General features: G+C 43.2%; 1 protein-coding gene across 1 annotated transcript in view; it reads right to left on the bottom strand.

The window, feature by feature from the left end:
- CA10 (carbonic anhydrase 10 (inactive)) overlaps positions 1-26,253 on the bottom strand; it is a 440,048-nt gene that overhangs the window by 22,098 nt on the left and 391,697 nt on the right. The gene's annotated exons all lie outside the window — the stretch shown is intronic.

The following is a 26,253-nucleotide window of genomic DNA, read 5'->3' as shown; positions in this document are numbered from 1 at the left end:
CTAATTTTTAAAAATGCCTCTTAAAAGAAAAGAAATTGTGAAACACAGCATACATATATAGTCACACGAATGTCCCACCAATTTTGAACCACGTGACTAACACCCCACCTCAGTGGGACTCAATTGTTTCCTCTGAAAAATGAGTATGATCATCTCTCTTTGGGTTCATCTTAGGGCTGTGGTTTTAAATAGATTTTTAAACAGCATGCAAGTATAAATTCTGTAACAAAATAAAAAATAGAGAAGAAAAAAGTACTGGTCCCTCTTCTGCACCTCTGTCTAATCCTAGCCCAAACGATATGACTACTAACAGTTTAGAATATACTTTTCCAGATTTCTCACATACACATGTTGGGCTTAAAAACAATATATGGGAAAATTCCTAGAAATGTATAACCTACCAAGACTGATCAAGAAAAAACAGAAACCTGAACAGATGAACATAAATATGGAGACTGGAGCAGTAATAAAAAAAAATCTCCCCCAATAAAGAAAACCTGGGACCAGATGGCTTTGCACGTGACTTTTACTAAACTTTCAAAGAATTCATACCAATCCCCCTTAAACTCTTCCAAAACAATAGAAGGAGGGAACGCTTCCAAACTCATTTTATGAGGCCAGTTCCATCCTGATACCACAGCCAGACAAGAACAGTACAAGAAAGTAAACTGCAGGCCAATATCCACAATGAACACAGACACAAAATTCTTCAATAAAATGTTAGCAAACTGAGTTCAATAGCACATTGAAAGGATTATATACCATAACCAAGTGAGATTTATTCCTGGGATGCAAGGATGGCTCAATATGTACAAAACAGTGCCATCTACTGCATCAACAGATGAAAGATAAAAACTATATGATCACCTTAAATAAATTCAGAAAAAGCATTTGACAAAATTCACTATTTGTTCACGATAAAACAAAACTATTTTAAAAAGGCACATAAGAAACTCACCTCAACACAATAGAGGCAATACATGAAAAATCATAATCAATGGGGAAGAACTAAAAATTTCTAACATCCAGTACAAGACAAGAATGCAAATCAAAACCATAATGAGATATCACTTCATATCTGTTAGAAAGGTTATTATCAAAAAGACAATAGATAACAGATGTTGATGAGGATGTGGAAAATATGGGAACCCTTGTACACTGATGGTGGGAATGTAAACTGGTATAGCCATTATAGAAAACAGTATGATGGTTCCTCAGAAAATTAAATACAGAGCTTCATATGTTCCAGAGTTCCCACTTCCTGGTATATACCCAAAGGAAAGGAAATCTGGATCTGAAAGAGATATCTGAATTTCCATGTTTACTACAACATTATTCATAATAGCCAAGATATAGAAACAACCTAAGTGTCCACCGATGGATGCATAGATAAAGAAGATATACATTAGAATGTTATTCATCCTTAAAAAGGAGATCCTATCATCTGCAACAATATGGATGAGCTAGAAGAACATTATACTAAGTGAAATAGCCAGGCACAGAAAGACACATATGTATGATCTCACTTCTATTAAATAGTCTAACTCATAGAAGCAGAGAATTAGAATGGTGGTTGTCAAGGGCTGGAGGAAGGGAGAAACGAGATGTTGATCAAAGGGAACAAAGTTTCAGTTATGCAAGTGAATGAGTTTTGGGGATCTAATGTACAGCATGGTGATCATAGTTAGTAATACTGTATCACATACATGAAAGTTAAGAGGATAAATCTTAAATCTTCTTAATGCAACACACAAATGGTAACTAAGCAGAGGTGAGGGATGTATTATTTATCTTCATTATGGCTACTTTTTCACAATGTATACACATACCAAAATGTCTAAACTTGTATACATTAAATATATACAATTTTTACATGTCAAAGATATCTCAAATAAAGTTGTTAACAATAAAAGTGAGAAAAAAAGTAAAATACAAATGTAGTCATTTATAATCCTGATCCTGAATTTGGTTTCTTAAAATTTAAAAATAGTTTGTGGTTATCTTTCTAATCAATGTGTATAGATCTACCAAAGCCTTTCTAATTGCTGTAGACTTCACCATCACATGAAAGCCCCATGACATATTTAACCATTCTCTCACTAGCTTTCAGGTCGTTTCCATTTTTGGTCTCCTGTAAACAATGTCACAGCAAGCCCAGCATATATCTTTCTATAATGGTGTTAGCATTTCCCACAGGCTGATTTGAGAATCTAATAAGATGGTGCATGTAAAAGTGACTTGTGACTCTGAAAGAGAATGTTCATTACTAACAATATCCTGTACTACATTTTACAAAAGGTGAAGTTTCAGAAGTTGAGAAGAGTCAATAATCAACAAGGTTCTTTTATCTGATCTTTGAAAAAACCACCTTTAACACAGTGGTTTGTAACCTTCACTGTGCATCTAAATCACCTGGGTGCTTTTAAAACCTATCTGTATCTGTCTTTCCAATTTTGACTTAATTGATTTTGGGGTGGGAATAGGGAGTTGGTATTTGTTAAAAGCTCCCCAGCTAGAAGGCAGCTGGAGTGGACAAACAGTGCAACATGATCAATACGCATCAATATCCCATCAGTGTCCTCTCAAATGGATAGTGCCTTGAACCTGAGACTATCCCAAACATCTTGAGTCACTAGAGCTGCTCATAGAAGGAACACGTGCTACTGATGCTCCTGAAATATCTTATTTGCTTATTGCTTTTCACTTCTTGTGAGTTTTGCCAATGGTGGCAGATGGTTATACAGCAGATACTCTGCCATCAGAAGGGCAATCACAGGAAGGGGGTGGTGAATATGCTCTGCCTGTGCAGGACTCGAGCCAGACAGGTGTGTCAGATCTGTGATTATCAATGGCCTCTCCCTCCCTCTCTCCAGCCCCCCCCCCCCCAGTCGGAACTCTCTGTAGGTGGAGAGGTGCTGCCATGTGAAAGAACCAGGAGCTGTGGGGGACCTGCCACAGCTCCCTTCAGTGTTGAGTAAGCTTTTTACTGAGAATCAAAACACATCCTGCCAGAGATCTTCCTACCAGGTAACCTACAGAGCCACTGGGGGATGTGTCAGTGCCTCTAGGCAGGCCTTGAAATTTCAGCATGTTCTGAGAACTCCGCCTTGCAGAGTAGGCAGTGGAAGGCAATCCAGGGGAGTGATCCTTCTCTCCAACTTACAAGATCGAAAAAGGCAGGAAGAAGTCTCCCAGGTGCCCCGTAGAGTGGAATTCTGTAGAAGCCAGGGTCTAGGAGGAAGGAGCTGGCAAGTACAGGGGAGAGGTGAGCTCTGCCCTAAGCTCAAGTTAACACATTTAGAAGTTTGATCTCAAGTCCGGCTTCCTCTCTGTTCCAAGGCAAGTTGGCTAGGATTCTCACATCATAAACTTTGATTTTTATTAGAAGTTGGTTGATGGATTGCCTCTAGTGTTAGGTTTAACCACATGAAATTGACTTTATGAGTTACAAACATGATGATTTTATAGAGTCAACATCATCTTAAAATCAAACTATTTTGACTACAGCAATCCCTTCACCAACCCCTGCACCCCCCACATAAAAATGAGAAGTTAAAAAGATGACATAGTGATTTCCAGCCAAGATGGAGACCTAGACAGACATGCTACATTTCCTCCACAATTAAGAAGGAATACAACTACCTCAAACCTAGAGAGAACCAGAAGTTCCAGAAAAACAAGCAGCATGGAAGTCTAAAAAACAAAGATATAAAAAAGAAATACTCATCCAGACAGGTAGGAGGGGCAGAGCGGGGCGGAGAGGACACGGTGTGGTGGTGGCAGCAGTGGCAGCAGCATCAGGCCAGCAGAAAGTGCAGTCACACATTTAAAAAAGTCAGGAGGAACACCTGGGAAGCACTCCCAGCACCGGGCCAGATCGCGCAGCTCATGGTCCCAGCACCAGGGAAAATAAAGCCTCATCGTTTCTGACTGTGCAAACCAGTGGGGGTTGGGGTGGAGGCAGGAACTGCCAGTCTCTTAGCAGAGTCTGCTTGTTTAAAGGGCCCCCATGGTCCTAGAACATTCACAGACCTACCCACTATGGTAATGACAGCCTGGCAACAACTAGAGAGGCGCTGGTCCCATACGGAAGTGGGAGAAGTGCCTGGAAAAGGAGCAAGGGCTGAGCAAGCACCGTTGCTCCCTCTCAGACTCCTCCCCAACATACAGCACCACAACATGGTGAAATGAGTCACCCTGTACTGACGAATACCTGAGGCTCCTCCCCTTACAACATAACAGGTGGGATAGCTCTACCTAAGACATAGAGGCAAACAAACACAGAAGCCTGTCAAGTTGAGGAGACAGAGAAGTATGGCCCAAAAGAAGGAATGGATTCACGTTCCAGGGGGAGAACTAAGCGACGAGGAGCTAGCCAACTGAACAAATGAGGAGTCAGCCAACCTAACAAATGAGGAGACAGCCAACCTAACAGACACAGAGTCCAAAACACTGGTGATAAAGATGCCCACAGGCTTGACAGATATGCTTAAGTATGGCAAATGCATAAGGGAAGGAGTGAAGGCTATGCTAAATGAAACGAAGGAAAATCCACACAAAACCAATGGTGAAGGGAAGGAAATTGGGGTTCAAATAAATGATTTGGAACATAAGGAAGAAAAAAATAGTCAACCAGTACAGAATGAGGAAACAAGAATTGAAAAAAATGAGGAAAGGTTTAGAAACCTCTGGGACAACTTTAAATGTGCCAATATCAGAATCATAGGGGTGCCAGAAGGAGAAAAGAAAGAGCAAGAAATTGAAAACTTATGTGAGAAAATAATGATGGAAAACTCCCCAAATTAGGTGAAGGAAATATACATACAAGTCCAGGAAACATAGAGAGTTCCAAAGAAGCTAGACCCAAATAGGACCACACGAAGACACATCATCATTAAAATGCCAAGATGAAAGATAAAGAGAGAATCTTAAAAGCAACAAGAGAAAAGGAGAGTTACCTACAAAGGGGTGCCTATAAGACTGTCAGCTGATTTTGCAGAAGAAACTTTGCAGGCAAGAAGGGACTGGCAGGAAGTATTCAATGTGATGAAAAGCTAGGACCTACAACCAAGATTACTCTATCCAGCAAAACTATTTAGAATGGAAGGGCAGATGAAGTGCTTCCCAGACAAGGTAAAACTAAAGGAGTTCATCATCACCAAGTCATTATTATATGAAATGTCAAAGGGACTTACTTAAGAAAAAGATCAAAATTATGAATATTAAAATGACAACAAACTCACAACTATCAACAACTGAATCTAAAAAATAAAAACAAAATCCATCTAAGCAAACCAGAATAGGAACAGAATCATAGGTATGGGGATCATCTGGAGGGTTATCAGCTGGGAGGGGGAAGGGGAGAAATGAGGAAATGGTGCAGGGACGAAGAAGCATAATTGGTTGGTACAACATAGATGGGGAATTTAAGATTAATATAGGAAATAGAGAAGCCAAAATACTTATATGAATGATCCATGGATATAAAGTAAGGGGCATGGAATTTCTGGAGGAAAGGGGGGTACTGGGCAGAGGGGAGCAAAGGAAAAAACATTGGAACTACTGTAACAGCACAATCAATAAAATATACTAAAAAAATGCTCATCATGAAGAAAAAAAGATGACATAGTGCTTTGCAACTCAATGTGCGGTGCAGGGATCAGCCACAGACACAGCACCTCGGAGCTTGTTAGAAATGCAGGCTCTTGAGCCCTACTGTAGACCCACCGAATCAAGGCCTGCATTTTAATAAATCCCCAGCGGATTGAACGCACATTAGTAGTTGTTGAGAATTACTGCTTTAGCAGCAACTTTCGGCTGGCTGGCAGAGCGCTATTTTGTCTCACTGTTCACCCCCCGTCCAGTTCAGGTGGTCCAGGTTAAAGGGTGCTTGCAGCGCGGGTGTTGGAAGACAGACAGTCCAGATCACAGGAGTCCTGGAATATAAGCTGTAAGCTATGGGAGAATTTTGAGCAGGGGGCGAGAGGATGAGCATAGACTATAGGAGGGGTGTTAGCACAGGAGGGGGTGGAGGTGGGGAGGGTGTCATTTCAAGTGGTGGCTGTGAAGGCAGGGATACAGTCCGCAGAACTCTGCAGTTTATAGAATGTGCTTGCGTGTGGGGTGAGTGAGCACTATGGGATTCCCCAGGCCCGAGAACAGCCAGGGCCGCCAGAAGGCCCTGGGAGGCAGCTTGGCAGTGGTCAGACTTCTTGTTCTCACCTGTCAGAACACAATTTTGATATGAAAGGCAAGAGGAGATGAAAAGATGCCCCAGGAGTTGCAGCAGTTCGGGTACAAATGGCAGGGCTTAACTGTGAAATATCACTTCTCCCCCTCTACCTGCCTCCCAGGTCTCTGTTGGGGGCAATCACACTGTCTGTAGGTGTTGTCTTTGCTCCTCCCCAGCCAGGCATAGTGGTGTCAATCTGATACCTACCAATCACTCACAATGGGCATGGGTGTGGGTGGGTCTAGGGGAAGGAGGTCTACTGCTTGTCTTGCCATTCGTTTGGGTTTGGGGAGCAGCCACATAAGGTGCTAAGAGAGTATCACATTGATTGGCAGGTGGGTTCTCAAAGTGATATATATGGATTATTTCTTGCCAGTTATAGGTAATATTTTAAAATCCAAATCTTCCAAAGTCGGAGTTTTGGATAAATTGGGTAAGCACAAGCTGTAGTTTAACTGACTCCCAATTTGGGGGGTTTACTCAAGGTAATTAGAGTGTTTGACCTGAAATGGGGAATCAATTAGTGAAAGTTTGACCTTCTCAGCAAGTGCACGAGGTGACTAAGACCGCAGGGACTATATTGAAAACTTTACAAGAGCAAACTCTTTGGGGGATTACATATTGACATGCATATTAACACCGAATTTAACTATTCATTCAAGAGACACCCTGAGGACTTCTGCTAGTCTAGTTGGAATTACCATGTGAAAGAGCTAAACCTGGATTACTGAGAATTATTTCATAATCTTGACTCTATTAATTTTGATGGGTGTCCTCCCAGAGCAGCTTTCTGGACATGCAAGACTAAGAAATGGCTCTCTTACAGGATGAAACACACTAGTGTCTTTTCACGATGCGCCAATGTGGTGGATGCCATGATCCAGAAAATTCTCCATATCAAAGTTCCCTGTGACCCGATGTGACTCTAGCTCTAACCTTGTGTCTCATCTCAGAACATACTGCCTCACCTCAGTTCTTTACAAGGACCTGGAATTTGTTTGTTCCAAACAATCTTTGAGGGCCAACTAAGTGCCGAGGCCAGTCTCAGCAAGACTGATAAAGTCTTTGCCCTCCTATAGATAATTTAAGGTAGCACCAAGAGCTTTGAAGGAAACAAACAAGAGTTGGGCTTGCAAAGTGAATGGCCATAGTGGAAAGAATGGGGTAGGGAGTGGGAGAGGGCATGTCAGGTAGTGTAGCTGGTGAAGCCTCCCTGCAGAGGTGACATCCGAGCTGAGGAGTCAGGCACGGGGAGACTGGCAGAGAGTGGGGGAGACTGCGGAGATCGGAAGGAGCAGCAGTGCTGGCAGAGGGCGCGGCCAGTGCACAGAGTGAGTATGGCTGGGGCAGGGTGATGGTGACTAAGGTGGGACCCGCTCATGCAGGGCCTTTTCTAGACCATGATGAGCAGCTTTGATTTGATTCCAAGTGCAACAGACAGTCACTGGTTTTAAGAAGACATCAATTGATCCAATGGGCATTTTTGAAAGCGTCCTCCAGCTGCTTCTTGGGGGAAAAGTGGAGACAGAGAAGGCCCTGCTTACCCTTCTTTACCTTATAGCTCAGCTCTGGTCTTAGCTTCCCTGGGGCATCATCCATGAACCACTGACATTTCGCATCAGCGAGCATCTCTGCTCCCATGACGCTCTCATCCAGGGGCAAGTTCAACATATTTTACAACCAGAACGGTCTGGGTACTGAGTGATCTGAAAATACATGAAGTCAGTGATTTTCAACTCATGTGCTGTAAGACTTTGTAAAACACACAATACCTGACTATTTAGTCAGGGCACTGACCTCTTTTCCCTCAGACTGTCAAATAAAAAAATGACAGCAGCCCACACAACAATAGCCATTGGTGTGAATGAATAAAAGTTATACCTATTTTTCGTCAGATTGGCAAAAATGTATTTTTTGGTGTGTTGCAGAATTTTAGTAACTAGTTTATGAGATAAAAAAGATTGAAAATTGCTGGGCTAAGCCATATACAACTGATACAGTCACATGGGTGTTGAGTATCATTGTTGATGTTAGTTATCATCATCATTTGTTGATGATCATCACCAACATTTGCTGAGCATTTCTTTATACCAGAGATGATACCAGAAATGATAAAACATCATCTCATTTAATTCTCATAAAAATTCCATGGGTTAGGGCCATTATCTCCATTTGAGTCATGGGCCACTGAGTGATTGTTTGCTCAAGGAAGTGGTCAGACTTGGGATTGTGCCTGGTTCCTATGACTACAGAGTTCACACTCATGCATGATGGTATTTTGAAACTATTCCCTTGGTGTCTATCTCTACTTTTGAATAAACAGCTCAAGGACAGGAATATCTGTCATCATGTCCCTGGTGTCTGCCATAGGACTTAGCTTAAAGGAGGTGCTGGCATGTGTTTGCTGAATGATCCTAATTCTGCATCTCATAGTCTTCATTCTAGAGGGGGTCTCAGAGAAAACCCAGGCCAGCCACTTCTTTTAAAAATGAAGAAACTGAGATCAGAAAGGGGCTTGCCCAAGGTCATGCAGTCATTCCTATATCGTTTTATTCAACAAGTGTTTATTGAGCAACTACTAAGTGAGGGAGAGTGATCTGATTTGAAGTCAAACAGGGAGGCAGGCAGGCTAAGCTAGCAGGTCTGAATTCCATTCTTAGGGTGAAGAAGAATTGTGCTTATGCCTAGAATTCTCTTAGGACCAATGGCAAATTTTCCTTTGTATCCCATAACTGAAGTGAGGAGCCTGACAAAGATTGGGCTTTGGTGACAAGTTAACTCAGTTTTCAAAAGGTATGTAAGTACTCATCTTTACCCAATGAGCCAGCCTGCTGCAAGCAAGCTTCCAAATCAACAGCACACTGTTCTTGTCCTCCATTGGGCTGGGAGCAGCCTCTGGTGTGAAGGTCTCAAAAAGTGTTTTCACTCTGCAGCAGTGAGGTGCCTCCCAGCGTGTGCCGGGTTGCTGCTCGCTCACCCCTCACACGTCGGCAGGGAGACCAGCTGTGTTTTCAGACCCTGATGTATACACCTTAGTCTTTCTCAGCATGACGCTCCATTAGCTGAAACCCCTTAGTGAACTCAAGAAAGAGCAGCCTAGTATCAGAGGACCACACGCAGAATTTGGGGTGATAATGCCACCACTTTGTTCACCCACGCATAAACACCTCAATGGCTTCCCATTACCTTTAAGACAGAGACCAAATCTGGCACAAGCCTTCCAACAAAATCTCCTTGTTCGATGTGCTCTGGCCATGGCGACCTTCTTTCAGTCTCCCTTATACACCATGCTTCTTCCTTCCCTAGAGCCTGTGCATATACTGTTTCCCTGCTTAGAACACCATTCCCGCCCCTCTGTGCCTGACTCTTTTTTTTGGACCCCTTTAGATCTGGATTCCAGGGTCACCTCTTGAGAGATCTGCATAACCCATTCTCAGGGCAGCCTGTACCTTTCCTCTTTGAAACATATATCACGGTTTTATATCAACATTTATTGTGTGATTGATTAAAGTCCATCACTTTCACTAGACTTGAAGCTTCATCCAGGCAAAAACTACTTTTCATTTGTCCCCATGATATCCCCAATACCCAGCACAGTACCTGGCACATATGAGCAATAGCAAAGTAGAAATAATTGTTAAAGAAATGGATGAAGCCATGAAGGTTGTTAATAATAAAATGCAATGCCCTGAGCAACAGGGAGAGCAAGGTGCTTGGCTGAGCTGGTGAGGGAAGAGCCTAGAATCCTAAAGGGCATCACTAATGGGAACCCGGAAACTAAATGTCACACCGAGCGACATGGACTGCAGAGCCTGGCTTCACCATTGGGTACCCTTAGGCAAGGCAGGCCTCTCATCTATAAATAGGAATAATAATACCAACTACTTCATAGAACTGTGGAGATGATTTTATGAGACAGAATACAGAAAGCATCTAGCCCAGGGACTAGCATGTAGTAGTCACTCCATAATTAGCTATTACTGTTTTTGCTGTCTATAATTATTACATAAGCAGTAGAGAAGAGATCTTCAACACTTCAGCTCCTACAGGAATAGGGATTAGGTATGTGCAGCCCCCTCTTCTGGGTCCTCGAAGGTGTTACCTATTCAAACCTGCATGATTTTCCAATTTATCTTGTCCTGTTCAGACATGTATGTTCTAGGCACTGTGTGAGGTCAGAGCTTTTAGAGAGAAATGCAACCCCAGTGGGTCATGCTCTAACGCAGGCAGAAGCAGACTTCTTTCGTAAAGAGTCTGATAAGTAAATATTTTCAGCTGTGTGGGCTGCATCCATGGTCTCTGTCCCAGCTATTTAATTCTGCTTTTGTATGACAGCAGCCAGGGACAAAATATAAAAGAAGAGATGTGCCGGGTTCCAATAAAACTTTTTTGCAAAAACAGGTGGCAGTCAGTAGTTCGTCAACACTGCTAGTTTAAATTTGAGAGACAAATAAAACACTTTGGGTGCATTCATTGTCCAGAATGTGCTCTAAAGAGATAGAAAGAAGTACATGTTGAAAGAATCTAAGAATTAACCTCTCACTTTTGTTTAAATGGTAGTGATTACCTTCTCTGGTGTGCCCTGACCAGAGAAGGAAAACTCTGATTCCAAAAAACCTCCGCTGCCTTGCGGCATACCTCTTCAGGGGAGAGGCTAAGGGAGTAAACCCCGACAGAAAATCCGGAGCCGGAGTCCCTAAGGCGGTTTGATGTTGTAGTCAACACCGGCAACTCCTGCGGCGCACCTGAAACCAAGCTGTATTGACTCCGTCTTTCCCTTGGACCCTTCAGCTGCGAAGAGAGGGGGGGTCTGCTGCATGGGCAACAGCAGACCCTCCATATCACCCTGCCCAGGCTCTGTAGCTTCAGCTTCACTGGAGGGGACACTCCAGCGACATCGCAAGATGTCGATTCAGCACGGGAGGAGACAGATACCGTGTCACTCCCGAGTCGGACTGCACAACCATTCTCGGCGGTGCAGATAGACTCTTAAGAAGCTACACCATCGTCTCTCGAGACGGACAGCTGCCGACGACGACGAGTGATTACCATTTCATGTTTCTATAGCCCTTGAAACTTTTCAAGTCTTTTCCAACTGAAGTGAGTTTAATTCCAGTCAGCACACAAGTCCCAAGTGCCCATTATATGCCAGACCCCAGGAGTCCAGAGATGAATGCTACTTATTCCATATCCTTGAGGAGTTCACCTGTAGTACCCTATTCAGTCCTGAAATAGGCAAAGGGTAAAAGGAAGGCACAGAGAGGTTAAGCAATTCTTCCAAGGCCACACAGCCAATTTAGGAGCCCAGCCCACTTTGCTTTCACGTGTATAAATGTTTTCTTTTCATAAGAAAGTAAAAAATAAAAGAAGAGGTGCTTTATATTTGAGGGGAGATCACATTTCAGCAGCGGTTGCTGGAATAATTATAAGCTAGAGCTTCTTTATAGAAAGTTATTAACAAGTGTATCTTAAAAAAAAAGATGTTATTTACTTATTTTTAGAGAGAGGGGAAAGGGGGAAGAAAGAGAGGGAGAGACACATCACTGTGTGGTTGCCTCTCACATACACCCAATTGGGGACTTGGCCCACTACCCAGGCATGTGCTCTGACTGGGAATCGAACCAGCAACTCTTTGTTTTGCAGGCTGGCACTCAATTCACTGAGCCACACCTGCCAGGGCAACAAGTGTGTCTAAGTGCAAGAGCACACACAGTCTGCAGAGAAGAACGCTGTTTGATCCTTACCAACCACCATGTTCTCACCCTAAGTTTTGGCAATTATCACTGGTCTGCCCAGTGACTGATGATTTCTTGCATTTTAAGACATGGAATGCAATTACAGCTGAAAATAAAGAAGTGCCTGTTATTCCATTGACTTAAGACCCCCAAATGTGGCCCAGCTATCACAACAACTGATAAAACCAGAGTGAAATATGGTATTCCCCCCCCCCCCCCAGAAGATAGCAAAACTTGCATTTTAAAGTGTAGTGCTTGTCACTGAGTCGTACAGCAGGTTACACAATAGCAGAGTGATATGTTTGGATGCAGGATGATACTGGAAAAGACAAGGCTCTGAGCCTAGCCTCTTCTGCCCAATAACCCCAGGCTAGTTGCTTAGCCCCTCTGTGCCTTAGTCTTTTCATCTGTATTATGGGGATGAGTCTAAGGATCATGTGGGAACAAAACAAGATGATTCATCACATATGTTATATATGTATAAAAATATATTTTTTTCTTTTTTAAATGAAAATTTAGAGTGCTCAATAATCAGTCTGTTTGGAACTCCAATAAACAATTCCTACAGGTATTCTGGTGGGGGTAGTGGGGGTGGAGGGGCTACCTGGATAACGTTTTTAGAAGAAAAAAACCAACTCATCTGAAGAATAGTGAGACTCCTTTGGAGGGAATAACAGGTTAAATTAGGCAAATTTTAGTGGCAGAACCTGTCACTCCAGGTTTTTCGACCAGAGCAGAGGAACCCCTGGACAAAGAGTTAACAGCCCTCATTTTTCTTCAACTCCAATTTTATAAGCAAGTAACTATTAAGACTTCACAACGTATTATTTCATCACATGTGCTTTCTGCAGAGTCCATCAACACCTGTCCTGGAGGAAAGAAAGACTAAGTCCTCACACACCACTTGCTAAAGTCCACATATTCTATTGTTGTTAATTCAGAAGGATCATTCTTGATGAGTACTCTTCAAACTGTTATATTAATGGAAATATACTTGTAAATAGCATCTATTAGAAAAGAGAGGAGGGTTTTCTGTCCCCTTATAAATCAAGCTGCAGAGCAATTTGGATAAAACGATCATAAAAATAGGCTTGATTTTGCACGCATTAATTGCATAAAGTGTGATAGTTAATGACTAGAAATACATACTTTCAAAACCATTAAATATATACAAACACCATCCACAGTGGATTGACTGTGGGGATGAGAAGTGGAAAGAGCCCCGTGCTACAGTCAAAGGGATTGGGTTTTAAAGGACAGTTCTACCACAATAGTTCAGTGAGTTCCTATTACCTTTTAGACCTTGAAGTCTTTATTTGGAAAACATGAGATTTCAAAGTCAGGGTTATATGATTCTTCTAGAAAATGAATGCACAGTGGTGGTGGAGGATGGGGTGCTGCCTCCTGAGTTTCCATCCAAGTGAATTAAATTACATTGAATTGAAACCAAATATTTAAATGAAAGTTTCAGTGGGCAGGACATTTAAGCCTGGGGTTACAAATGGAATGACTCTAGGGTCCAGGCAGGTTGTATAGAAGAGAAAAGGTGGCTTGGTAGGGGTCACAGCCAGATAATACATGTGTGTAGGTCAGTTTCTGGCCCTCCTGGCTGCCAGTTTGTGACCTCTCTTTTATCCATTTGGTAGTGTTTAGGCCAAGTGAAATCAAACCTAAACAAATATCCCAAACCTGAGACTTGGCTTCCATGCCTTCATTCATTTATTCTTTCAATAAACACATATTTGTGTCTCCCATGCATCAGGTACTGTACTGGGCATGAGGTGATGAAAAGGGGGAAGATCTCAGAGGCAGAAGAAAGCACATGTGCAAAGGCCCTGAGGCATCATGCAGGCATGTGTAAGAAGAAAAAGTTGGAGCCCAGAAGGTAAGGAGAATGAAGGTAAAATGACCTAGGAGAAGAAAGTAGGGACTAAGCCATACCCAGTCTTAGAGACCCTGGTAACAATTAAGTCTTGATCCTAAGAACAATGGAAAGCCATAAGGTTTAAGATGAAGAAGAGGGGATGTCTGGTCAAGATGGAGGTCTAGACAGACACACTGCATCTCCCTCCAAAACTAAGAAGGAATACAACTACCTCGAAACCAGAGACAACAAGAAGTTCCAGAAAAATCGAGCTGCATGAAAGTCCAACAAAGATATAAAGAAGAAATACTCACCCAGACAGGTAGGAGGGGCAAAGCCATGATGGAGAGGATGTGGTGTGGTGGTGGTAGCAGCAGCAGCAGTGGCAGGCTGGTGGAAAGCCTAGTCACATGATTTAAAAAATGAGGAGGGACACCTGAGGAGTGCTCTCAGCCTCAGACCAGACCGCGCAGCTATTGTTCCAGTGCCAGGGAAAATCAAGCCTCATTGCTTCTGACTGTGCAAACCAGTGGGGTTAGGGCAAGGAAGAAACTGCTGGCCTCTCAGCAGAGTCCACTTATTTAAAGGGCCCCCATGGTACTAGAATGTCTGCAGACCTTCCCACTCTGGGAATGACAGCCAGGGCAACAGCTAGAGAGGCACCAGTCCCACACAGAAGAGGGAGAAGTGCCTGGAAAAGGGGCAAGTGCTGAGCAAGCAGCATTGTTCCCTCTCAGACCCCTCCTCCACATAGAGCACCACAACGTGGTGAAATGGGTCACCTGTACTGATGAATGCTTAAGGTTCTGTCCTCACAATGTAATAGGTGCAACAGTTCTACCTAAGACACAGAGGCAAACAAACACAGGAGCCTGTCAAGTTGAGGAGACAGAGAAGTATGGCCCCAAAGAGGGAACAGGTCAAGGTTCCAGTGGAAGAACTAAGCGACGAGGAGATAGCCAACTTAACAGATGGGGAGATAGCCAACCTAACATACATAGAGTTCAAAACACTGGTGATAAAGATGCTCACAGGCTTGACAGATATGCTTAAGTATGGCAAACGCATAGGGAAGAAGTGAAGGCTATGCTAAATGAAACACAAAGCCAATAATGAAGGGAAGGAAACCAAGGTTCAAATAAATGATTTGGAATATAAGGAAGAAAAAAATAGTCAACCAGTACAGAATGAGGAAACACGAATTGAAAAAAATGAGGAGAATCTTAGGAACCTCTGGGACAACTTTAAACGTGCCAACATTCAAATCATGGAGTTCCAGAAGAAGAAAAGGACAAGCAAGAAATTGAAAGCTTATGTGAAAAAATAATGAAGGAGAATTTCCCAAATTTGGTAAAGGAAAGAGACATACAAGTCCAGTCAGCACAGAGAGTCCCAAACAAGCTTGACCTAAAGAGGACCACACCAAGACACATCATAATTAAAATGCCAAAGGTGAAGATAAAGAGAGAATCTTAAAAGCAGCAAGAGAAAAGAAGAGAGTTACCTGCAAAGTGGTGCCTATAAGACTGTAGGCTGATTTTGCAGAAGAAACTTTGCAGGCAAGAAGGGACTGGCAAGAAGTATTCAACGTGATGAAAAGCAAGGACCTACAACCAAGATTACTCTATCCAGCAAAGGTATCATTTAGAATGGAAGGGCAGATAAAGTGCTTCCCAGACAAGGTAAAGCTAAAGGAGTTCATCATCACCAAGCCATTATTATATGAAATGTCAAAGGGACTTACTTAAGAAAAAGAAGATCAAAACTATGAACACTAAAATGACAACAAACTCACAACTATCAACAACTGAATCGAAAAAATAAAAGCAAAATCTAACTAAGCAAACCAGAATAGGAACAGAATCATAGGTATGGGGATCATTTGGAGGGTTATTAGCTGGGAGGGGGAAGGGTGAGAAATGGGGATATGGTGCAGGGACTAAGAAGCATAATTGGTTGGTACAAAATAGACAGGGGGAAGTTAAGAATAATATAGGAAAAGGTGAAGCCAAAGAACTTATATGCACGACCCATGGACATGAACTAAGGGGGGTGTGATTTCTGGAGGGAAGTGGGGTACTGGGCAGGGGGAGGAAAGGCAAAAAACATTGGGACTACTGCAACAACATAATTAAGTATACTTAAAAATAAGTGCAGAAAAAAAGATGAAGAAGAGGGTGTGTTTTAGAGGGGTATGGGATGGTGATAACATCAGATTTGCATTTGCCACAGATCACTCAACCAAAAACTATTTACCAGAGCACATATTCTCAGTATGATGTCTAAGTCTTCCAGGTGTCACGTTGCCAACTGCCTGCCAGCTTTCTTCTAGCCTTGCCCTTCCAGAAACTGCCCAGGTTCTCAGTGAGCCATGCATTGCAAACCCTGGGCCCAGATTCCCCAAATTCAAGAACATACCTCACATCATAGTGCTTGACAGGCAATTTAAATATCTGCCTACAAATTTTCATCATCAAAGCCACAGCAAAGTATTTAGTGATTTTGTTTCTTTTTTCTTTTTAAAATTATTCATATATTTTATTCAGATTTTATTTCTAATGAGAATAATATATATACACATATATACTTTTTGAGTGTATGTTAATATATAGCTATATTATTACAAGGGGTTTTAATGAACATATCGCATTACATTAGTTTTAGGTGTACCACATAACAATTTGATATATGTATATTTTGCAAAATGATTCTGTTTCTTTTAAAAAAGAGAGTAAGAAAACCACAAGGAATGGGAGGTCCTAAAACAGGCTTTCAAAAAATCAGTCAAAGTCTTTAGGAAGACTATAAAAGATGAGTGCAGAATACAAAATAATGTTTGGTAAACAAAAATATTAGCTTATTCCAAGAAGTTAGTTATCGGTCACCCAATTACTGAAAAATAAAGGGCAAAAAATGCCAAGGACTAATTTGAATGAGCAAGCACTTTATTCTTCTTTTGCAGTTTCTTTTCTACTGTGTGGCTGTGGACGGGATAAGTTGCCTGCGTTTTATTCATTTTCCAAACCCTGATCATTATCTTGGGGGTGGGGGTGGGATGAAACAACAAACAATATAATTGTAACATTTTTTTTTTCTCTCCCGGAGACATAGATAGAGCAGCCTCTAAAGAAGTATTAATATTGGCAAAGATGCTATTATCTGCATTTTATTAATTAATCCATACATCTACCTGTCATTCTTTCTTCTCTATGGCCTCCCTCACAGCAGTGGCGCACACTTCTGCTGTTAGTAAATTGGCACAATAAATCTGGTGGCACCACCTCCATTTCCAGCAGCTCACTTAACATTTTCTCACATGGCTCTGGTCTCAGGATTGAAGTCAGTTAAAAAAGATTAATACCATTTAATACTGTCCAGAAGGAAAATGCCAGAAATCTGTTTCAGGTCTCGTTATTCATGCCTTCATTTCCTTTGTGCATGCTTTGTGATAAGCATAACCATCCTTTTTGGGCTGCTGCTAATAACTACTTGAAATGATTAAGGTAACTAGTTATTTCCTGTAAGAAAATTGCTGGGCTGTCATTAACATGGAATTAACATGCCCGTTTCACCTTCGGCTCATAGTCTTTTGGCCCCCAGTTGCCCTAAATAAGCAGAGAGCCATCTCAAGGAGGCTGCGCGTTCCTTCATAGAAGACAAGCTCTGCAGGGGCAGGGAGGTGAGAAATGTCACTTTGCAGAGATCCCTGCTATGGAGGCGGCTACTGGGCGGGACTCTCTGGCTTCCATCCCTGTTGAAGCACAGTCCCCCAGACCTTTCCTGGGGTTTGCAGGAGTAATTGGCATAACTGTCATGATTCCTCTGTGGTCCCCAGTGATACGAGTGATATCTATAACTCTTTAAATCTCCCTATTGTCTGGACCCGTGGTTCTAAAGAAAATTTTTTTTCATGACATTCACATGTGATGCACACCTGCATGGGAATACTCTGCTTTTGAGAAGGACCCACTGATGTCCTATACAGTCTTGAACACCGTGATCATTTGTAGCTGCCCTAAGGAGTAAGGGTAAGTCAGTAACGTCTGGTTATGGGGGTTTCATCACAAATGCAATTAAAGTGGGGTTTATGAATGTGTGTGCATAAGTGTTTGTTTGAGTAACTATTTTAAATTCTTTGTACCTAGGAGTGGAATTGCTGGGTTGTATGGTAATTGTCTGTTTATCCTTTTCAGGAACCACCAAGATGTTTGCCTACAATGTTAAATTGAGCACTTACCTGTGCCTGGCACTGTGTTAAAGAGGTCACAGGACTGAGCACTCGGATGATACACGTCTAGAGACAGGAGGAGGCCAGAGGGGCTGAAGGCATGCAAGCCATGCTTAGGGACCTGTTCCAGGTATCTGTCTCGCAGGTGCTCTCTCCCCCACTCACTGTCCCCTGTGAGTGGTGAATTGAGCGCTGTCATCACTGGGAGCGTGTTACAAATGCAGCTCCCAGGGCACCACCCAGACCTACTGCAGCAGCATCTCTTGGGCGAGGCCCGGGAATCTGATTATGAGAGGCCGTCCAGGTGATTCTGATGATTTCTCAAATTGGAGAAACTCTGACATTGACGCAGGTGCACCTGTTTATCCCCTCTCAAAAACCTACTGGCCGCAGAGGGAGTGAGAGAGATACTGCACCAGGGATAGCTTTGAGTCTGCCCTAATCCATATAAAATAAACCACGTGCAACAGGCCTCACTCTGAGCGATGGTGTGCACCCTGCCTCACTTACAATAACAGTTCTGGGCATGGAGAGTCACTCTGACCCTGTGTCATTTCAGTGGTTCTCAACTGGTCCCTGCAGAAATGATCCAGGGTCTCCTTCATAATTCCAGAGGCTGTGCTCTTCCTCAGCCCCACGCCAACCTGCATGTGTGATGATTGGTCTACAGGGGAGTCATGTGCTCGGATTAGTGGCCAAGGGCCTCCCTGACATGTGATATTTGGTGCTTGTGTTAAGCCCCTCATATTTCTGCTAGTCAAGAAGGGGCAGTGTAGTAATGTGTTGAAAGATCATGCATTCTGTTGTCAGACAGACCAGGGTTTGAGTCCTGGTTCTGCTACTCGGACTTGAATATGTGTCTTAATTCTCTAAGTCTTTAATCCCTAGCCTGAAAAATGATAATAATACCTACTATATGAAGTAATATTTGTCCAGTAAATAGTGGTTAATATTGTTATTAATCCTTGCTGATGATATGTGGGAGCTGTCTATGGTGCTTCTCCCTCCTTTTTCTCCTCCCTTTTTAATAAAAAAGAAAGAAAGAAAGAAAGAAAGAAAGAAAGAAAGAAAGAAAGAAAGAAAGAAAGAAAGAAAGGAAGAAAGAAAGAAAGAAAGAAAGAAAAGAAAGAAAGGAAAAAAGAAAGAAAGAACATGAAAAGAGGTAGACAGTTAGGGTCGGGTAGAGAGAGCGAGGGAGACTAGCGTCACAGAATCCTAAAGATTTCTTGGAGACTGCAGCCCTCTGGTCTCCTGTCTCTAGTATTTTTTTCTTTTTTTGGTCCAAGTATACTCTCTTGTGAACTCTTAAACTCAGGGTCTGGTACAGGGTGAGTCTCAATTTAAAAATGTAGAAAAACAGCTCGGCAGTTCCTCAAGAGGTTAAACATACAATTACCATGTAAGCCAGCAATTCCACTCCTCTGTATAAAGCCAAACAAATTGAAAATAGCCATTCAAACAAAAACTTGTACATGCATATCTATAGCCACTATATTCACAATAGACAGAAGGTGGAAACAACCCAAATGCCCATCAATGAATGAATGGGTAAACAAATTGTGGTAGACACACCCATATAATGGGATACCAGTCAGTCATAAAAAGGAATAAAATTCTGATATATGCTACAACAGGGATGAACCTCAAAAACATTATAGTAAGTGAAGCAAGCCAGACACAAAGGGCCATATATATATATATATTCCATTTATATAAGATATCCTGGTAAATCCATAGACAGAAATCAGACTGGTGGTAGCCATGGGCTGGGGGAAGGGGAGAATGGGGGGGTAACTATTTAATAGGTATGGGTTTTAGGGAGGGTGATAAAAATGAGTCACAGAATCGTTCACTTTAAAATGGTCAATTTGATGTTAATAAAATAAAAAAAAATTAACAATTATGTATATATGTTTAGAGAACCATAAAAGATGAAAGTTGAAGCCTGAGTGATTGATTTAGGTATTCTTGCAAGCATGGCCATTTAAAAAGATCGATTTCTGTTGCTTTTTGCTGTAACTGAGTCCATGTGGGGAACTCAAGGGAAGGGCCTCCAGCAAGTGCGTGTGGTCATACCTTTGGCCTCGCTGGTCCAAGGATTTCAGGTAAAAATCAGAAATTATGGACGTTGTTAATTCAGCTGCTTCTAAGACAGGCACACTTCTAAGTCAGGGCCCTAGCACGGGCTTAATGCAGTCAAGAGAAAAAATATCAAGGAAAAAGATACAGGCAAGCCCTCCTGAGAGGCAGACGTGGCGCTTAAATTGGCAGTTTTTCTTCATTAAACAATTTGGGATGATCTGAAGTCTCCTCCAAGTTCCCATCTCTCCCTTTTTCTTAATTAGTAAAGCAAAGTCTTAGCTACAGTCAATCTTCTCCTTCCCTAATGAATTAGCCAGAAATTAGGGAACTAAGCTTTTGGGAAAGACGAATAATAAAGGAGTGAAGGGGAAGAGAAAAAAGCCTGGTTTGGTAGGTGAATTAAGCTTTCCCAATCCATTCATTAATTCATTAATTCATTCAAAAATAATTCCAGTCCTTTTTTGTGTACTATAAGGACCAAAGATTTCTGTGACACATCTAACGCCCCACCCTCAGAGAGTTTACTATCTCTTGAGGGGCGAGGGGCAGGCGGGGACCCCCACAATGATTAAAGAAGCCAGAGCAGGGCATGTCAGACTGTGTCCTGCACCTGAATCCTCTGGGGATCTTGATAACATTCAGATTCTGATTTATTCTGTCTGGAGCGGGGCCTAAGAGTCTGTTTTTCTCAAAGTACCGAGGTAAAATCCATGCTTGGAATTCAGAGAGGAGCTAGGATGTGATGCCCACAATGGGAGAGGGATGCTGTAAAGCAGGGCTTGGCAGACGACGGCTGTGGGCCCCGTATGGCTTTTGCTGCCTGGTTCTGAACAGCCCACAAACTGAGGCTGGTTACACATAAAAAAAAAAAAAAAAAAAAAAAGAGGGAGAGAGAGAGAGAGAGAGAGAGAGAGAGAGAGAGAGAGAGAACAAACAAACGAAGAACGTTATTCCATGACACCTGCGGATTATGTAAAATTCAAATGTGAGTGTCCGTAAGTACTGTTTCATCGGAACACAGACGTACCCGCTCCTTTCCTGATGCCTAGGGCTGCTTTCTCACTACAAAGGCAGAGTTGAGTTGTTGCAACAGAAACCCCATAGTCTGCAAAACCTAAAGTATTTATTCTCTGTCACTTTACAGGAAGAGTTTGTATAAAATAATGAGGGATTTCAGGGGAAGGAGAGAGACCCCTTCCTGCTGGGTTAATCAGGGAGACTTTCCCAAGGAAGGGCATCGGAGCATCTTGACCGGTGGGTAGGATCTGAACAGCAGCCTTTGGGGAAGAAGGAAATCCAATAGGAACAAAGTCTCGGAGGTGGGAAACACGTGGGATGTGACTGCAGATCTCAGTTTTCAAGCCATGAACAAACCAGACCAATGTCAGGAATGTCAACGTGGAAGCAGCTTTAAAACTTCCCTCTGAATGGAAAAGAGAAATGTCCCGACACAAAGAAACCCTGTTCCCAACTCTGGATGAAACCAGATGGGCGAGTGTTTGGTGAATGAACCACATGTGTTTCTTGGAGCAACGAGGAAGCCCAGGCATGACATTAATTAAATGTGAGTGAGGATTTGGGACCCACTGGTTCTCGAAGTTGGAAAGTGACACTGTGCCCCTGGTCCCAGAGTGTTTGGACATGTGTCGGGCTGGGTTGCCACAATCATTGGGGAACATCTGCTGAGATTTACTATTTAGGGGTCAGGGATGTTAAAAGGATTTGCAGTGAGAAGCAGAGGACTGACTGTAGGGCAACGTCAAATGGTTTTTCCTAAATGCCAACAGCACCCCCATTAAAGTCAGGCTGGGGACTCTTCTACAGTACAGAGTGACCATGGGTTGGGGAGTAAAAGGCTGGACAAAGGGAATGCAACCTGCTTAGGTACTGATGCTTGGAGACCAGGCAGGAAGGTATACTGATGCTAATGCATGACAGTTACACTGACAGGCTTCTACTTCTGCCCCAGATTTCAGGAGAGCCAGGATGCCAGGGTAACACCCACATCCAAAGAGAATCTACGTTCCAGGAGATACTTATAGTGCTTATGGAAGATATGATTTGGATGGTGGGTGAAGAACTATTCTTCACGCACAGCCATGCTTCAGCCTTAATCAGCACGGCTTTGGAATCAGGGAGGGCTGGCTGGGTATGGTTTTAGCTTTATCTCTTCCTAGCAAAGTGTTTACATTTTCTTACTCTGTAGTTTCCTGACCTGTAAAATGGGTATGGTGAAGGATTTCTCTAAGGGCTGATTATCATCATCTCTGCTTAGCCCAACGCTGGGACCCCTAGTGGTGCTCAGTGGGAGTGTTTCCTTCTCTCTTTGCTTCAGTGAGCACAAACTTATTTCTGCTGCCAACAGGCCAGCTGGCAAAAGAGAGGTGAGCCAAGCATGGCTTTGATTGGTAGAAGGCATCATTGACATTTGGGGTGGGGTAATACTCTGTCATGGGGGGCTGTCTTGTGCCTTGTAGGATGTTTAGCAGCATTCCTGGTCTCTACATCCTAGATGCCACTAGCAACCCCCAGACAAGACAACCAAAACTGTCTCCAGACATTGCCACATGTCCCCTGAAAAGTAAAATCACTCTTGGTTGAGGACTGCTGGTTTAAGGTGGGAGAAAAATAAGTGGTGGATGTTTTAGATTAAGGGATTTTCTTTTCTTTTTGCCTATGCAAAAATTCTGACCATGAACCTTCAAACTCTACGACCTATTAATACCACAACATACCATGTTTTAATCGATACACTGCACTGGGTCCCAGGGACAGACAAAAACAAGATCTGCTGTTGTTCTCCAGCTGAGGATAACCTGTTTTGCAGAGTCCCATCTGGGGAGGAAGGTTCTTGGAACTGTGGCTCCCAAGCGGCCATTCATTTTCCAGGCAAGGCCATCGGCTCTCTGGAAATCATGTGATGAGACAGCTGACCTAATAAGATGAGAGGCTGGGTGGATTAATGCCGGGGTTCATTCTGAAAGTTGGGTCGAGGCTCTGAATGAACCCGCTGATAAAACAGAAGTTCCCCTTGCCACTGTGGGGAGGCCGAATCTCTCTTAGGGGATATGGTTTGGTGACAAGACTGATGATGTGGGATGTGCTGTTTATATGAGTGCAATACATGCAGAGCTCGAGGCAGAGGCGCGTTTTATAATAAATCAGCAGAGAAGGAAATTAAGTGCATTGGGCTAGTTATTCTTGCTCCCTGGATAAAGGTGGAAGGGGGTGGTGAAATATGGTTATTCAAGGCAATTCAGTAAACTTAGTGGATTCTCTCTTAAAGGATCAATTCCTGCCACCACCCAAAGGCTTTCCTGCTCCCACCTCCACCCACCCCAGGCCATATTCTCAAGGAGAAAGCTCTGGAACTTTGTTGTTGGAAACAGGGCCTTGTCTTCTTAACACCGATAATCAAAAGTAGAGAAATGAAAAGACAGAACTCTCCCTATGAAGGCGGGGAAAAGAGAGGAAACCCGACGTTTATACAAGGCTGCTCTGGGCCAGGTATTTGATACCTAGGTACATCATCTAATTTAATTTACACACAGTCCTGGGGAACAATGCTCTCCAAACTTCCTGTTTATAAGAACCACCAGGGGAGTTCGTTATAAATCCAGAGATTTGAGTCTCACCTCCACGCCTTCTGAATTGATTTTCTCAGGAAACAGGAAACTCTATATTTTTAACCATCACCCAAGGTTTTTCTAAATATCAGGTTAGTCTGGAAAACACTGCGGTAAATTGTACATAACTTATTATCCCTAAGTTACAGACATGGAAACTGAGCTTTGCCTCCCCCCTAATTCTAAACCCTTTTCAACAGCTTCATGCTTCCTCCTTAGAAATGACAGGTCTTACCATTAAGGCTCAGACAAGATGGGCTTAACATGTCTCCGCTTTGCAGATCAGCTCCTCTGAGCTTTGGGAGCCAGAGTGGCGGGGAGGGCAAAACCTGTGACTGGAGTCCAAGGACTTGAGTTACTGCTCTGTAGTTTATTAGCTCTGTGACCTTGGGTGAGTTACTGAGGCTCCCCTGGTTTCAGTTTTTTCATCTGTCAAATGGCGATAAAAAATAATACTTGCTCCGACTGCCTCTAGAGTCATCGCGTGGATCAAATGGGATAACGGATGTGAATAGTTTTGCAAACTGGAAAGCTGTCTGTGACGTGTTAATATTGTGGCATCCTGATTAAGTCGATGCTCAATTACCTGTGTATCCAGTTCCTATTTTGCGCAGATCTTTTGTCAAGGTCTGAACTTGCCTTCTCACCTTTGGATCACTTCCCACTGTGTGTGGTCAACGTGAGAGCAAGAAATTCACACTTATTGACACAGGAAATAAAGCACGAGTCGCGCGCCCCATCAAAGGCTACCAAAGGCATCTGACGTGTGTTCTGAAAGTCCTGACACGGCGGTTTAGGCTCCGCTGGATTATTTTGAATAACTGAACATTAATCAGGCCACCGTTTTGGCAGAGAACTGTGTTGCCTGCATCCTGTGAAGTTTCCCCCTAGTGGCTGAGGTTGTCAGTGCACCTTTAGACGCCTAACCACTTGTCCCCCGCTGTCACAGGCCGAATCATGGCCCCCCCATGATGTCCGTGTTCAGGTCCCAGGAATCTGCAAACATGCGTATGTTACCTTACACAAAGGGACTCTGCAAAACTGATTCAGTTAAGGGTGTTGAGATGAGCTCATTAACTTGGATTATCTGGGGGAGCTCACTGAATCACATGGTTCTTGGAAATGAAGAAGGGAGGGAGGAGAATGGAGATGCAGATGTGATGCTGGAGGTAGAGACTGGAGTAATCCAGTGTGAGCAAGACTCAATAGGCCATTGCTGGCTTTGAGGATGGATTCTTCCCTAGAGCCTCCAGAAGGAGCAAGGCCATCCCAAGGAAACCCCCTTTATCCCAGTGACATCCATTTGGGACTTCCGACTTCTAGAACCATAAGCTAATACACGAGTGTTGTTTTAAACCACTAAGCTTGTGGCAGTGTGTTAGGGCACCTATGGGAAACTAATACACCCCTTTCAATGTTTTATCAGTGAGGTGCTGTTGACATGTTGGTGTAGGCTGGTCCCAAGCCTTGCAGGACATCTAGTGTCCTGCAGGCACTAAATGCCAGCCTGCTCCCCAAGTCATTGTGACCACCCAGTCCATGCCCACTCCTTCCCAAAGCCCTGTGGTGGGGGTGGTGTTGCCAGGGTTGAAAAGAACAGCTTCTAGGGCCGGGGTACCTGGGGAGGAAAGGAGCAAGGGGAACAGGCTTCAGAAGAGCAAAATTTAAAAGCTACCTTTAATGCTTAACAGTCCCATTAGCATTATTGGCTCCCCACTGGACTGGACTGGACACTCATTCATGCCCATGTGTCCCTTGCACGTTAGGACTTGTCACCTGGCCCAGAGTAGGTGCGCTCCAACTGTTTGTGAAGAAAATGAATGGGTTCTTTGATTAATTATTTCTCAGGCCTCCAAGAAGGATTTATGATGCCTTAAAATATTAAAAAGGGTAAGCTGAAAATGATGAGATAAAATCTCATCAGATGGAGCAGAGAAAAAGATGTCCAGGCACCAAGGCTGGGAGGTAGGAAGGATGAGGGGGTTATGGTCTTATTTCTGAATGTCATCTTTGGCCTTGAACTCCTGACTGCAAAAGTTAGGCAACACCCACTTAAACATCCTTTTAGGTCTCACGCTCAGGTCAAAGGTGAATCATAGGAGGGTATCATGCCAGACGAGCTGTTTACCAGGTAGGGCACCATGGAGACATGCAGGTTAGAAATGCAAATATACGTTTGATCTCAGGAAATGTCCTTTGCAATTAGGCCAGAGATGGTTGGGAAACTAAGCCAGCTACACTAGAGATAGCCAGAGGCATGCTGGTGTGAGCAGTTTATTAAATTATTGAGATTTCTGGGGGCTATAGATGCCAGGGAGGGTGACGAGAAGAGTCAGAGTTGGAATCTGCAGATCACTGGAGACACTCTGAATGTCAGCGTCAGGACAGAAGGGGAAGCCCTGAGTGTGGGGTTGGGGGCAGTGAAGGAGGGAGCGCCAGGGTCATTGTGTTTTCCTGGCCAAGAAAACAAACACCCTCCCGCCCCT

The sequence above is a fragment of the Furipterus horrens genome, unplaced genomic scaffold, assembly GCF_987537825.1.
Source record: "Furipterus horrens unplaced genomic scaffold, mFurHor1.1.pri manual_scaffold_11, whole genome shotgun sequence".
Taxonomy (NCBI): domain Eukaryota; kingdom Metazoa; phylum Chordata; class Mammalia; order Chiroptera; family Furipteridae; genus Furipterus; species Furipterus horrens.
The sequence above is the reverse complement of the archived record's forward strand: the minus strand, read 5'-3'. Positions and strand labels throughout refer to the sequence as shown.